The sequence below is a fragment of the Macaca nemestrina genome, chromosome 19, assembly GCF_043159975.1.
Source record: "Macaca nemestrina isolate mMacNem1 chromosome 19, mMacNem.hap1, whole genome shotgun sequence".
In the NCBI taxonomy this organism is placed as follows: domain Eukaryota; kingdom Metazoa; phylum Chordata; class Mammalia; order Primates; family Cercopithecidae; genus Macaca; species Macaca nemestrina.
Window position 1 is genome coordinate 42413149 of NC_092143.1, and position 16752 is coordinate 42429900.

Here is a 16752-nt window from a genome sequence, read left to right on the forward strand (position 1 = left end):
CCAGCCTCTTTTGGTGAAGCCAGATTTTCATTTCCAGCCTTCTTTGACGCTAGGCATAGTCAGTGAGATGTAGAGGAAGGTCCTCCAATGAGACCTCTGAGTAAAGCTCTCTAAAAGGAACTACTTGAGTCAGCTAGGAGGCATATCTTTTTTCTCTTGACAGCCCTTTCTCCTGCTGTCTGGAATGTGGATAGTCTTTTGAGTTGCACAGCCTTCTTGGCACCATGAACCAAGAGACTCACAGAAAATTCTGTTTTGATGTCATTGAGCTGCTAAACCAAAGTCAACAACTACCAGCACCACCTTTTTTCATCCTGGACTTCTCATGTGACAGAAGTAGACCCTTATTAGTTAACACTGCTGTAACTGGGCCTCTGTCACTGCAGCTCAACGCAATTCCTATATGATTCAAAATGTTCATCTCGTTTGTTACTTTTTAAAATTTAAAATAGAGACAGGGCCTCACTGTGTTGGCCAGGATAGTGTCGAACTCCCAGCCTCAAGTGATCCTCTAACCTCAGCCTCCCAAAGTGCCTGGATTACAGGTATTAGCCACCGTGCCTGGCCTCATTTGTTACTTTTAAAGCAGTGATTCTCAACCTTTAAAAAAAATTATTGGCCAGGTGCAGTGTCTCACGCCTATAATCCCAGCACTTTGGGAGCCTGAGGCAAGTGTATTGCTTGGATGCAGGAGTTGGAGATCAGCCTGGGCAATATAGTGAGACCCTGTCTTTACTTTAAAAAAAACAAAATTAGACCGGGCGCAGTGACTCACACCTGTAATCCCAGCACTTTGAGAGGCCGAGGTGGGCGGATCATGAGGTCAGGACTTCAAGACCAGCCTGGCCAACATGGTGAAACCCCGTCTCTACTAAAAATACAAAAATTAGCTGGGCATGGTGGTGCATGCCTGTAATCCCAGCTATAGGGAGGCTGATGCAGGAGAATCGCTTGAACCAAGGTTGGGGAGGTGGAGGTTGCGGTGAGTTGAGATTGTGCCACTGCACTCCTGCATGGGCTACAGAGCGAGACTATGTCACAAAAAAAATAAAAAATAAAAAATAAAAATAAAAAAAATTTTAAAAATATTTTCTACCTGAGAAGCCTTGTTTGACATTTCTTTCATAATTGCCTCTCCCACTTAATGAAATTTGAGTCCCCAGACACACTGAATGTCTGTTTATGTCCTACAGCCCTTTAGAGGACCACAAACCATTATTATTGTATCTATGAAGATTTTTACTTACCTCTGTAGAAAGAGTTTACATCTCCTGTTGAAAATGCATATATAAAAGGAATTATTTTTGAAATAAAAAAGTAGATTTTACTGTTTCTCATGACAGAATCTCAGTCTACATGGGGATATAATTGGAAATGTGCTATTTATCTATGGCGCCAAAAGGAAAGACAGATATTTGTGAAAAAATAGGCTGCAAGCTGCTGTTGTACATGAATGCAACATCTAGAATTTTAATATAGTCTTCGAAGTGAGAACCACCAACCCCCGTCATGATATGGTCTCATGGTATGCACCTGGGAAATTAGGCTGAGACAACTGAAGAGTCATCGCCTAGGGAAGGAAATGGGACAATTTCCCATTCAACCGGAGCTCCTGCAGCAGACACATGCATGCCATCCTTTCTCCCATTCCATTCTAACAGAACTCCAGTATTGTTTAGAGTGGTGCTGTGTGCCCAGATTTGTTTTTCAGACACTTTCGTGGTTCCATGTGACCATGTGACATAGTTTGGGTCAAGTATATGTGAGCAAAAATCATGAACTTGCGGAGCATATCCACTCCAGCCTTTTGCTTGTTGCTCTCCCTTCCTTCCTGGAATGTGGAGGCAATGCTTAGGCTGTCTTGAAACTATGTTAATGAGCATTGCATGCAAAGAATAGTGTCCTGGGAGCATGGGATATTGGTGACATTATGAAACTATTACATGGGCCCTGGATCCCATATCTTTGGGTTTCCTCTTACATGAGAAAAATAGATACCTATCTTGCTTAGGCCACTGTGGTTAGGTTTCTTTTACATGTGGTCAGATCAGGGAAGGGAAACACATATACTGTGTGCTGTTTCTTTGTCATGGTGTGTGGAGTGCTTCATGTGTTCCTGATGTAATTTTACAAGTAGCACCACCTCTAATTTTTCTTTCTTTTTTTTTTTGAGATGGAGTCTTACTCTGTTGCCCAGGCTAGAGTGCAGTGGCGCGATCTCAGCTCACTGCAACCTCTGCCTCCTGGGTTGAAACAATTGTTCTGCCTCAGCCTCCCAAGTAGCTGGGATTACAGGCAAGCACCACCACACCCAGCTAATTTTTGTATTTTTAGTAGAGATGGGGTTTCACCATGTTGGCCAGGCTGGTCTCAAACTCCTGACCTCATGTGATCTGCCTGCCTCGGCCTCCCAAAGTGCTGGGATTATAGGCGTGAGCCACCACGCTTGACCCTAAATATTTTTTTTTTTAATAACACAATACCAGGAATTTAGTACATATCCTAAATGCGTACACTCTTTTGTTGTTGTTGCCTTTATTGATAAAATGTTTTGGTGACATTCAGGGGGATGGAAACAGTAAATACCTTTAGATAGTAAATTGGCTCCAAACACAATGAATACAGCAGCCATTTAAACACCCTTGAGGAACAAGCCGATTGTGTTGTAATATATCAAACATTTCAGTGTTTTAATGTGTTTATACCTTTTAAATTAACTGAAAATGCACAGCTAGCCAGTTGTCTCCTATTATGTACACTGAGCTTTAACCAGCTGCTGAAACAATTTCTGATGATTTAATGTTCTTGGAACTCCATCCTACAAGAAGGTTTGTCTTGGTAACGGTTTCCATGTGAAACCAAACTACTCTTTGAATGTTTCATTTCCTCTAACTGTAGTGCAGTATTATGGATCAATGTATAATTTGAGAGGAAATAGGAATATATGCAAACCAGGAATGCTCTCACACCTGAACATCATCAGAAGTGCTATAAACGTTTCACATTTCACATTGGTAATTCATCCTGTGCTGCATTAGCAGGTGAATAACAAGATGAAACTAATTTTAATGGCCACTGAGGGTAATTCAAAACTAGCATAAATGTTTCTTATGAGACTTTTAAAATCATTCTGTTAATATTGAGAGCAAATTGGTTGCCATACATATGTATATGTATGCTATATATTTATTTAGAGATCTGTAAACTAAAATGTAAATGATACCTCATTATAAAGAGAATAGGATCAGTGGCAGTAGTTGAAATAAACTCCCGGAAGTTCATTACGGTGATCTTTGTAGGAGTTCATTTGTAATGAAGATTGACTTTTAGGTAGTTACTGGCTACTGTTTCTCAGACACTTTGGATTTCTTGATAAAATATTAATTCACGGAGGTACTAATCTTCATTAAAATTGTTCATCTTTCAGGAATGCTTAACTCCATAGCTCTCAGCATTTATATATTTAAAATAAAGATTAAGGTCTGCATGGACTTGACATTTTTCAGTGTATTTTGGATCGATCCCACTAGAATTTAAATAAATCTGTCAAAAGCAAAACCTTGCCTTTGATTTTTATACCTTCCCTGTGTCTCAGTGAAGTAAACAGGAAAGTAATAAAGATAAAGGTGTTTTCTTCAAGACACTAATATGGAGTGTTCTAACAGAAAGAATGTGGGTAGGTAAGCCAGAGGTAAAAGCCCAGCGCTTGGAATTTGTGACACTGTCTGGGTTCTCGTGATGTTACTATAAGGGCTGAATGAGACTTGTGGGAACCAACCGAGTGGTGGAGTCGGGCGGGGCCGTAGCCGCAGAAGCAGTGATGCTGTATAGACCCATCCTTGTATTTTCGGGGCTACTTGTGATGCCGTTTTGTTAATCAATGGAAGTTATTTTGAGGACTCAAATTAGATTTTTTTCCCCTTGTCTTTGTATCTGTTTTTGTTACTGTCATTTTTCAGCAAATCTGTGGCTGTTAGCTGTACATGATGACGTCAGTGTCAAGTACAGGCTCCACCCCTTCTCACTAGTGCCACCACTCTGGGCAGGTCTGCTCAGGGTAGGCGTTTTTCTATTGGCCTCAGACCCAAAATACAGCCTCTTTTCTCTGGGATCCATTTCTGTGGTCTTTCTTATGAACCTGTGAACTCATTGAGGACTGTTTAATTTTTAGCCTGGCCCTGATTTACAGATTTGTCAATTATAATTTAATCTAAGAAAACATTTTTAGTTTTTTTCGTAAGGTATAGATTGATAAAGATGAGATTTTCATAATTAATTGCTTTCACTGCCTTTTTCAGGGAGTGTGTATCTATTTGTGTACTGTGACTTGTCGGGTACAGGGGATGATCGGATGTCATCCGCTAACCCTCGCTGGTGGTCCTGCTGATGTGGAACATGCCAGTCCATGCTGTGTCTAGGGCCTTGCCTTCTTTCATTCTGCAGTCTATCTGCCTTTAGATATTTGCATGGCTCACATTCTGACCTCCTTCAAGCTTTCATCTGCTTCAAGTTTTGTTTCTTTAGAAATGGCCACCTTGACTACCCTATGGAGTACCTTTGACCACCTACCTGAAAATAGCTCCCCTCTCATTCTCTGTCCTTTTTTCATGTGTTATTTATTTACTTATCTTTTTTTTTTTTTTTTTTTTTTGAGATGGGATTCCCACTCTGTCACCCAGCCTGGAGGGCAGTGGTGCAATCATGGCTCAGTATAGCCTCAACTGCCCAGGCTCAAGCAATTCTCCCATCTCAGACTCTCGAGTATCTGGGGCCACAGGTGTGTGCCACCATTCCTGACTGCCTGACTAATTTTTAAAATTATTTGTAGAGATGAAGTCTTGCTATGGTGCCCAGGCTGGCCTTGAACTCTGGGCTCAAGCAACCCTCCTGCCTTGGCCTCCTAAAGTGCTGGGATTACTGGCAAAAGCCACCATACCCGGCCTGTTTTTTGTTGTAACACTTTTCACTCTCATATTATCTGTTATCTCTCTTGCTCATACTTTCCCAGTAAAACTAGAATGAAAGCTCCATGAAAACAAGGGCTCTTGTGGCAGCATTTGGCTTGCTCACTGCTGCTGCATCCGTGATATTCAGGTTAGCCTGGCACATGGTAGACTCAAATATTTCTTTACAGAGTAAATTAGTAAGGGTCTAACCTGTTCAATGTGCTTAAAGCATTTTGTTTGTTTGTTTCTCAGCATCTAGTCCTATATGGAAACAGTATTGTACTAAGGCATATTCCACTGCAAGTGTAATGGCTCATTTGTAGTTGGCACATTGTAACAAGTGGGTGTCTTACTGACATTTGTAGTAGAAAGGGGCTACTGGAAGCTGAAGCACTGAGAAATAACACCTGAGATTGTTTAAGTAACTAGTAGATTAATTAGTTATAAGTGCTGAGTATTCTGGGGCCGTTTAGGGACGATGGGCTTTGTATCTCAGTAGTCCCTAGATTATTCCTTCTGAGTATAATAATTTCTTTTTTAATTCAGGTCATCCTCAAAAACATATTGTGAATATACTATGTGTGTACAATGGAGTAGACCCTGAACACAGAAAGGTGTGACTCTTGAAGAGCGTAGAGTTGGATAGACAGAAAGATACCCCGATGAGAGGAACATTTGATAAATGCCACAGTCATTTGGAGTTGAACAGATTAGCACTGGCTAAATCATTAAGGAGGCAGAAAAGAACCGGATAGGGACTTCTTAGGTATGAATAATGTATTTGGAGAATCACAAGCACATTAGGTTGAGCAGAGGATTTGTGGAATATTAGGGATAAAGAAGCTACATTGATGTAGCAAAGACTCAAATGTTAGAAGACTAAAGGTTTGATTATTTTTAGGGTTCTCTGTTTATTGAGATATAAAAAAGAATATAATTATTAGAAATATTTCTATAAAATACATTTTGGAAATATTTGAGAGTGAAACTGAGAATCTTATTTATAAAATTCAGTTTATAGCATTTCTAAAATGTAATAACATTATATAAAATGCACATTTATTGGGCCCATAGATTAATAGTACTGGGTTAGATGTTCTGCTGTGGAAATTTGAGTACTGAAAACACTTGGTGGTAACAGTGAGTAGATGGTTCAAGAACCTAGAGAGTCATAAATGGTTTCTTTATTATGGAGTCTCCAAGTTGTTGGAAGAGAGTGAAGGTATAGGAGAGACCCGTGGTTGGCAACGAAGGGCCTAGCTGTTGGGAAAGTGCCTTTCTACAGCCCTGCATGTTGATGCTAAAATGCTTCTCTGAATCTAGCCGTAAGGTAGGGGAGGGGTTGGAGGGTGACTACAGCGAGCCAGCATTTTAAGTTTTAGGTGTTACAAGGTAAACATCTAGTATAGCTTTCTGAATGAATTAGGCATTTAAGGCATCGATTGAATCAGTGAATCAAAGATTGTAGTATTTTCAGATACCAAAACAGTATTATGTATTAAGTTCACAATAGCTTTTTAGTTTGAAAATTGATGTCTGGTGCCTTCAGAGAATTTTTTCTGGTAAAAAACCAAGATTGTTACTGAATGCTGCTGTTAATTTTGTTTGCTGTTATTAATACATGTATAGCAAAATATGAATGAAGTGATTTGATGTTAATAACTGCAAATTTTAATTCTCCCAATGAACAATCGATTTTTTTCTTTTTTATTTTTGCTGACACATAACTTATTTCTTTACGGAGTAATTTCTTTTCAGACATAATCCAGATTATATTACATTTGAATATCTTCTGGTAGTCATTGGTGCTGAATTTTAAGTGGTCATATATGTATGCACATGGTTTAGGGACAAAATCAGATTGCACAGAGGCTTATAATGAGAGCAAATATTATTTTTCTCATCCCTTTTTAAATGTTTTCTCCTGAGAGACAACCCTTCTAAATTCTCACCTGTTCTGGTGGTTTATATAAACCTTTACCTTCATTGAACCTTTTATATTTCTAAATAATATACCATTATTTTGAAAAAAAAAGTCTTAGTTACTCTCAAAACATTTAGTTTTGAGAGTAATTTTAGGTTCACCACAAAATTGAGCAGAAAGTACAGAATTAAAAAGAAAAAAAATTAGTCGTTTGTTGGGAGAATTAAAATTTGCAGTGATTAATGTTAAGCCTACTCCACATACATAGAGTACTCCTGTCCCATCAGTGTCCGTCAGCAGAGGAGTACATTTGTTATAATTAATGAGTCAGTACTCCTGTCCCATCAGTGTCCGTCAGAAGAGGAGTACATTTGTTATAATTAATGAGTCAGTACTCCTGTCCCATCAGTGTCCGTCAGAAGAGGAGTACATTTGTTATAATTAATGAGTCAGTACTCCTGTCCCATCAGTGTCCATCAGCAGAGGAGTACATTTGTTATAATTAATGAGTCTGCATTGGTACTGGATTATCTCCCAAATATAGTTTACTTTATTGTTCCCTGTTGGTGTTTATTTTCTATGGGATTAGACAAATGCATGATGAAGTGTATCTATGTCATTGATACAATGTATACAGTGTATCTACCAATATATTGATCAGTGTATCAATTCTGTCAGTTGTATCTATCAATGTATCAATGTATCATCTATGTATCATCTATCAATGTATCAATTATCAATAGATATATCTATACAGCCATATCTATCTGTGATAGATATCAACGTATCAATATAAATAGATATCGATATCAATAGATATAGATATCGATACATTGATAGATACATCTATCTTTGATACATCTATCAATGTATCTATCAATGTATTGATAGATCAATTGTATCTATCAGTTTATTGGTCAATGTATCAATTGTATCAGTGTATCAATGTATTGATCAGTGTATCTATCATTGTCATATACAGAGTAAATCAATGGATGATGGTTAAAGTATGTTTAATTTTGTAAGAAATTTATATTCTATGGGATTAGACAAATCCATGAAATTCATATTCTATGGGATTAGACAAATGCATGGTGAAATGTATGTATCATTGTCATACAGAGTAGATGAATGGATGATGGTTAAATTATGTTTAATTTTGTAAGAAACTGCTTAACTGTCTTCCAAAATGCCTGTACCAATTTTGCCATTCCCACCAGTAGTGAATGAGAGTTCCTGTTGCTCCACATCCTTGTTAGCGTTTGGTGGTGATAGTGTTTTAAATTCTGGCATTTGAATAGGTGTGTAGTGGTATCTCATTGTTTTATTTGCAGTTCCCTAATGACATATGATGTTGAGCATCTCTTCATGTGCTTGCTTGCCATCTGTGTATCTTTTTTGATGATATATCTGTTAGTCTTTGGTCCACTTTTTAATTGGGTTGTGTTCTTGTTGAGTTTTAAGAGTTCTTTGTATATTTTAGATAACAATCCATTATCAGATATGTCTTCTGCAAATGTTTTCTCCCAGCCTGTGGCATTTCTTTTCATTCTCTTCACAGTGTCTTTCACAGACTAGAAATTTTTAATTTTAATGAGGCCTTTGCTATCAGTTATTTTTTTCATGGATTATGTCTTTCACAGAGTAGGAAACTTTAAATTTTAAAATTTTAATCTTACTATCAATAATTTCTTTCATGGATTGTGCCTTTGGTGTTGTATCCAAAAAGTCCTCACCATACCCAAAGTCATTTGGATTTTCTCCTATTTTATCTTTTTAGTTTTATAGTTTTGCATTTCGTATTTAGATCTGTCTCTTTTTTTGCATGTGGATATCCAGTTGTTTCATCATCTGGTTGAAGAGACTACCTTTCCCCATTATACTGTCTTTGCTCCTTTGTCAAAGACCAATTAACTATATGTGGGTCTATTTCTGAGTGCTCAGTTCTGTTCTGTTGATCTATTTATTCTTTTGCCATTGTCATGCTGTCTTGATTACTGTAGCTTTATAATAGGTCTTGAAGGATAATGCCAATCCTTTTAGTTTGTTCTGCTGTTTCAATTTTGTGTTGGTATTTATAGGCCTTTTGCTTTTCCTTGTAACTTTAGAACCAGTTTGTTGTGTTACTACAAGTTACTACAAAGTAACTTGCAGGTGTTTTGATTTGAATTGTGTTGCGTCTGTAGATCACATTGAGAGGAATCTTGACAATATTGAGTCTTTCTATCCATGAACATAGAATATCTTTCTATTTATTTAGTTATGTGATTTCTTTCGTCATAGTTTTATGGTTTTGCTTATATAGCTTTTGTACATATTTTGTTAGATTTATATCCAAGTGTTTCATTTTCTTGGTTCTTAATGTAAATGTATGCCACTTTTTTGATTCATTAAATTATTTATTGGTGTCTGCTCAGATGATTATCTCCTTCTGTCTACTTGCACCTGTTCCCTTGCTATATTCCTTTATTATATTTAAATTATCATTTTTAGTTTTTCTGTGTAATATATGTCTTTTTGTTCCTTCAAATATAGGCAGTAACACTTGGCTTTCCCTTTGTAAATTGAAGATACTACTTCCCACACCCTTCATTCAGTTCTGTTTCTTTTTTTTCTCTTCTTACTTGTATTATCTGTACTTTTATATCTACTTATTTTCCCCCAAGATGACAAGTTTACTTAAGAATATTCTTTGTAGGAAGTACACAAAAGGAAGCCAAAGAGCAGGGATTAGTTGGGTTCAATAAAAATAATTAGAAGGCAGAACTCTCCGTCTCTTAAATTTTTACTATGTATCTTAATTGTTTTAAAATATTAGTAATTTCTAGATCAGAAGACATCTAGGTAAATCTTGTAACATTATTGGAGCTAAGTTACGGGATAGATAATCTAAATGGGAGAAGTGACTTGGAAATGTGTATATGTTTTTAATTTTCTTTTAGTATATTTATTGTTTTGAGAATTTACTTTAAATCAGCTAATGAAACTACTCTATGAAGATCTGACTAGGGAGGATTTTGGAAACTTTTTCATTTCTACGTTTTGGACCTATTTTACTCCCTCCCCAAAATCTGTCAGGATGACAGAGTATCAGAATTTACAGAGAAAGCAATATGTGTACTTGTAATTTGCAGTAGATATATTGTACTTCAATAAAGAGTATTGAAAAGCTTTAAAAAAAAATCAGACCCTCCCAGTAATATACTTAGGCACAGGGAGAGTTTAACAAAGTAAATCACTAGATACTGTCAATTATTTGGGCATCAAACTTTGCTAAATAATCCATAGTTGATTCCTTAAGAGTCAACTTCAACTACAAAAATCCACTCCAGTGTCACAGGAGGTTTTATTTTATTTTATTATTTTTTTAAGTTTTATGATATAGAACAATTCAATTACATCCCTCTCAACTCAAGTTCCCTAGTTTCCCTTGTGGTCAGTCTGTGCCCCAACTCCCAGTCCCTGACAACCACTTGGCAAGAAGTATAGCGTGATCTACTTTCTCATGTAAGTTTTTGTTTTTCTTGGAATTTAATGACATTTCTTAGCTTTTTATGTTTTTCCTTTACTTTAGCTTCACTTTTAAAAATAAAGCTTTATTGAGATAGCATTCATACGCCACAAAATTCAGTCTTCTAACTTGTACAATTAATTGATTTTAGTGTATTCACAAAATTGTGCAACCATCACCATTATTTAATACCAGAACCTTTTCAGCACCCCAAGCAGAAGCCATGTGCCCATTAGCAGTCACTCTTCATTTCTCAGCCCCTAGCAAAACCGGCCTACTTTGTGTTTCTATGGAATTTGGCTATTATGGACATTTCATACAAATTGTATCATATGACATATGGTCTTTTGTGTTTGCATTGTTTTACTTAGTATATTTTCAAGGTTCATTCTAGTTGTGGCATGGATCAGTACTTCATTCTTTTTTTATTATTTTAGCCTAATTTTTGAAAGTTATTTGTGTAGTCTTGGGACTACTCATTGACACCATCAGTTGCTTTGTAGGGCTATCACATAGCTGTGTCATTTGGGATTCCTCTTCACTATTTTCTTGGGTGGCTTCCACTGTTGTCTGATATTCTTTAAAGCCATTTTTGGTTTATTTCCTCAGTTTTTATGTAGCACATTCTCATGTAGCTTTTGAAGAAAGTATTAGTCCTTACTTGTCTATATTTGTATGTATTTGTCTTGTATGTCTTATAAGTCTACATTTGAATGATAGGTAGGCTAGTTATGAGTTTCTGATTGAGAATCAGTATTCCCGAGAGTTTTGAAGATATTCCATTACTGTCTAATATTATTATTAGTGTTGTTAGAGGAAATTCTGATGCCATCTGATTATCATTGCTCTGTACAGTTTTTTTTTTTTTTCTTTGTGGAAGATTTTAGAATCTTGGGTATGTCTTTAGAATTCTGAAATATGGTGATGTGTTAGTGTGGGTGATATTTTTTCATTGATGGATTGCTTATTAGTCAGTAAATATTTGTTCTTCAACTGTGGGCAGTTTTTTGTGTTATTTAATATTTCTTTGTGCATTTCTTCCCTCTTTTTAAATTTATTTTTATTATTTATTTATTTATTTTGAGATAGAGTCTTGCTCTGTTGCCCAGACTGGAGTGCAGTGGCACAATCTCGACTCACTGCAACCTCCACCTCCCAGGTTCAAGTGATTTCTGGCTAATTGTTGTATTTTTAGTAAAGCCGGGATTTCACCATGTTGGCCAGTCTGGTCTCGAACTCCTGACCTCAAGTGTTCTGCCCTCTTCAGCCTCCCAAAGTGCTAGAATTACAGGCGTGAGCCACCGCACCTGGCCCTTCCCTCTTTTTTAGAATCTCTCTAAAATTCATGTTCAAGTCAGATATTGGACTTTGTAGGTTTAACCTGTCTTATCTCAACTTTTCACATCTTTAAATAAAAAAAATTCTAACTTTCTGGAAATTTGTTTGATTTTTATTTTTTGATGTCTTTCATCAAAATTTCTGTACTAAAATATTTATTTTTAATAGGTAATATGTGCGCATGGAAAAAAATCAGGCAGTATAAAAGTGAATATAATAAGTCATCTCACTTTGGACCCTTTTTGTCTAATCTTCTAGTCCCTCTCCCAGTCGTAGCATACAGCATAAAAAGTGTTTTTTTTGTTTGTTTGTTTTTCTTGAGACGGAGTCCCACCCTGTCACCTAGGGTGGTGTGCAATGACGAGATCTTGGCTCACTGTAACCTCTGCCTCCTGGGTTCAAACGATTCTCCTGCCTCAGCTTCCTGGGTAGCTGGGATTACAGGCGCCCGCCACCACGCCCAGTTTAGTTTTGTATTTTTAGTAGAGATGGGGTTTCACCATGCTGGCCAGGCTGGTCTCGAACTCCTGACCTCGTGATCCTCCCACCTTGGCCTCCCAAAGTGCTGGCATTATAGATGTGAGCGACTGCGCTCAGCCAAAAGTGTTTTTAAATAAAAATGATACCAGCCACACAGACTATACTGTAAGTTGCTTTTATCACTTTTAACTTGATTTTTCCCAGTCAGTAGCTATAGATCAACTTTGATTTTTTTATAACTATTTATGGATTGTCTGAATATATCATAATTTAATCAGTCTCTTATGAAAATTTAGTTTATTTCCAGTCTTTTACTGTTATAAACAACACTCCAATGAATATTCATGTACATAAATTCACTTAATACATACAGATATAGACATCATATGTGTTTTAGAGTTGGCATTAATTGTGCACATTTTAAGTTTTGATAAAGATGTGATAAGTTTGGTAACAATTTATTCCCGAAAAAGATTATACCAATTATAGTCCCACCAAAAGCCTCTAGCAGAGCCTTGCAAATATTGTATATTATAAAACTTTTTGTAAGTTAAAAATTGAAATCATATTGTGATCCTTTTTAAAATTTTTTTGAGACAGGGTCTCGCTCTATCACCCAGGTTGGAGTACAGTGGTGCGATCATGGCTCACTGCAAGCTCGAACTCCTGGGCTCAAGCAAGCCTTCCTCCTCCACTTCCCCCGTAGCTGGGATTACAGGTGTGTGCCACCAGGCCCAGCTAATTTTTTAAATTTTTAGTAGAGATGAGGTCTTGCTATGTTACCCAGACTGGTCTCTTTCTGTCTTTGCCTCCCAAAGTTTTGGGATGACAGATGTGAGCCATGGCGCCTAGTTATATTGTGATTCTTATGTGCATTTTCTCATTGTAAGTGAAGTTGAATATCTCTTAATATTTTTAAAAGCCATTTCTAACATTTGATGAAATTTTACAATCATTTTTAGTTCATGAGGGTTCTTTTTCTCTGATTATTCCATGTTTTATGAATGCAACATTTTGAGTTGGCCTAATTGCACTTTGGACATATACCTACCCACCATAAATTCTATACTTGTTACAGTTTTGGAATATTTGCTTTAGTTATGTATCCATCTTATCAATCTGTCAGTCTATCTTAATTTTTGTTTTTAAGAATATTTTTAATAACTCTTTTTTGTGTTGAACTTTATTTCAAGAAAATTTGTGGCTATATTTTAAATATTTGATGCATTTTTTTCATATACAGTATAGCATTTAAGTTTATAAAAGTTCGGTTTTTAATATTTATGATTTTATGGATTTTTTTTTTTTTGAGATAGAGTCTCACTCTGTCACCCAGGCAGGAGTGCAGTGGCGCGATCTTGGCTCACTGCAACCTCCACCTCCCAGTTTCAAGCGATTCTCGTGCCTTAGCCTCCCCAGTAGCTGGGATTACAGGCGCCCACCACCATGCCTGGCTACTTTTTGTATTTTTAGTAGAGTTGGGGTTTCGCCATGTTGGCCAGCCTGGTCTCGAACTGCCGTGCTCAAGTGATCTGCCTGCTTCGGCCTCCCAAAGTTCTGAGATTATAGGCGTGAGCCACTGATTCTGGTCTTTTTTTTGTTTTTTTAATCTTCTGAGGAGTCTCAGTTACCAGGCTGGAGTGCAGTGGCATGATCTTGGCTCACAGCAACCTGTATCTCCTGGGTTCAAGTGATTCTCCTGCCTCAGCCTCCTGAGTAGCTGGGATTACAGGTGTGCACCACCATGCCCAGCTAATTTTTGTATTTTTAGTAGAGATGGAGTTTCACCATGTTGGCCAGGATGGCCTCCATCTCTTGACCTCAGGTGATCCACTCACCTTGGCCTCCCAAGTGCTGGGATTACAGGCGTGAGCCACCGCGCTTGGCCGGTTTTTTTTTCCCCCATTTTTTTTTTCTTCAATAAATCATAAAAAAATGGAATGGATATTTTAATTTGTGTGATCCATCCCTTTAGTTTTTATATATGATGAAGTTGATAGGTAATGTGGTCAATAACGGTAATGAGTGGCAGTTCTGAGACTAAAATCCACATTTCTTGAATCCCAAATGCCAAGCACTCTTTCTTCTAGTGTTAAGACTTTTACAAATGAGGAGTATTACCATGTCTTTGATTTGTTAATTTTTAAAACTGGCCATTATACTGTTGTTGACAATATCTGTTCTATAGCATATTATTTTTTAGTCTTTCCCCGTATTTGACTCCTAGAATCTCCATGTTGGCATGCATTGATATTTCTAAATTTTGGTCTCAATCCTTTGAACTTGACAGTTGTTTTTATTAAACTTATGTTCCATTTACAGTACCATCAGGTTTCTTATCCAATAGTAAGCAAAAGGAGGATTTTTTTTTCCTCTGTATTCATTGACTGCCCTTAGCCAACACTAACACCCATTTCATGAAGTCTTTTGTCTTTATCCAAGTGTTCCACTGTGCCCTAGCAGAGCAGTGCAGGGTCATGGCGCCTGTCTCTTTTGCTTCACATGAAATTAATAACTTGCTCCAGCAGTACTTTGTTCTAGGACATTTCCAGACCAGATGGTGGAAAGTTCTTGGGATAATATGGCAGCCAAAGCAGTATTTTGGCTTTTTAAGGTTGACTTTGTTTTGGTGATTGTGTAATGAAAATCTTCTGAAGATTATACGAGGACATTAAAACAAGAAAGATCTGTTGGATTAAAACATTTTTCATCTTCTAAAAACCACCACACTCAGCATGGTAGAATTTTGGTTTCTTTCAAGTATTGGCCTCTCTGGCTCTTTTTCCTGATTATTTGGCACTTAAGATAGCCCAATTAATGTATTTTTAATTTTGTCTTCACAGAAATGTAACATTGCTTTTGAATTCCTTTTTTAGAGAGAGCATTATAGAAAGTTGCAGGAGGAAATGACATTAGAGGTCCTCTTGCACATAAGAGGAGACCCAGAGAAATTATTTATTAAAGTTAACAGAGTGAGTTAATAGATACTTAGAAGCAGACCCTAATTTTCTTAGTTTTTGAATCGGTGACAGCATACTGTTTGTGATTTGGGTAACTGTTTTTTTTCTTTGCTTTTGTTTCAATATGTTATGTTTTAATTAATAAAAGTTCAGTTTTTAATATTTATGGCAATCTTCTGTTTTTAGTTATTAACTTACTTTTTATATAGATGATGCATTTATATTATTCAAAAATCCAACACATAAAAGTATACATGAGCAGTCTCCCTCTCATCCTTGTCTCCCATCTTCCTAGTCCTTCCATTGGCCTCCATAGTTAACTGCTATTCTTAGTTTCTTACTTATCCTTCTTATAATTTTTCACAAATACAGAGATGACCTCCAACTTAATGATAATTTGACTTATGATTTTTTGAATTTACGATAGTGTGAAAGCGATAGGCATTCAGTAGAAACTGTACTTCAAGTACCTATACAACTATTTTATTTTTCACTTTCAGTACACTTTCAGTACAGTATTCAATAAATTACATGAAATATTCAACACTTTATTATAAAGTAGGCTTTGTGTTAGATGACTTTGCCCAACTGTAGGCTTATTTAAGTGTTCCAGCATGTTTAAGGTAAGCTAAGCTAAGTTATAATATAATAGGGTATTTAAATGCATTTTTGGCTTTTGATACTTTCAACTCACGGTAGATTAATTGGGACATAATTCCATTATCAGTCAAAGAGCATCTGACTACAGGTGCCTGCCACTACACCCAGCTAATTTTTTATATTTTCGGTAGAGACAGGGTTTCACCATGTGAGCCAGAATGGTCTCGATCTCCTGACCTCATGATCCGCCCGCCTCGGCCTCCCAAAGTGCTGGGATTACAGGCGTGAGCCACTGTGCCTGGCCATTGATGGACGTTGTGAATTTGTTTTTGCTCATATCCTTTGCTCAGTTTGTATTGCTGCCCCTATTGTATCTTTCTAAAACGCTTTTTGTGTTAGAATTTAAATTTTTTTTTTCCGTTTGCCTGTTGATTTACTTGCTTATAGGATATTTTTGTTTTTGTCATGATGACTTTTTAATAAAACAATTTTGAACAATTTAAATTTATCCATCTTTTATAATTTTTAGGCTTAAGGATCTATAAGCTAACTTAATTTTACCTTTTTAAACCTCGTCTCTTACTGCTTTTCTTCTTGCACATTCTATTCTAGCCCTACTGGCCTCTTTGTTGTTCCTTAAAGGCACTAGGTGTGTTTCTATCTTGGGGACTGCGTGTGCTGGACCCTCTACTTGGAAGATGCTTCCCTTGCCCCCTTGCTTCTTTCAAGTCTTTGCTTAAATGTCAAGTCCTTGTTGAGGTCTTCTTACTAAAAATTGTAACACACCTGTGATAGGTTGTCAGTAGTCCCCCAAATTTATCTTCTTTATTTAGAGTTTAGCTGGACAATGGCTGTCCACGTAGAGATGCCATTTATCAGGATCCCCTGCAGCTAGGTATGGATGTACCAGAAGAAGAGATATATGCTACTTTTACATTTAAAAAAAAGAAATGACTTGCCTTGGAGTGCCTTTTTCCCCCTTCTCTTTGGTGG

The 16752-nt window shown here is 36.8% G+C and overlaps 1 protein-coding gene across 16 annotated transcripts in view; it reads left to right on the forward strand.

Moving 5' to 3' along the window:
* The window catches only part of LOC105489384 (dymeclin), a 406658-nt gene that overhangs the window by 91958 nt on the left and 297948 nt on the right, over positions 1–16752 (forward strand). The window lies entirely within an intron of this gene.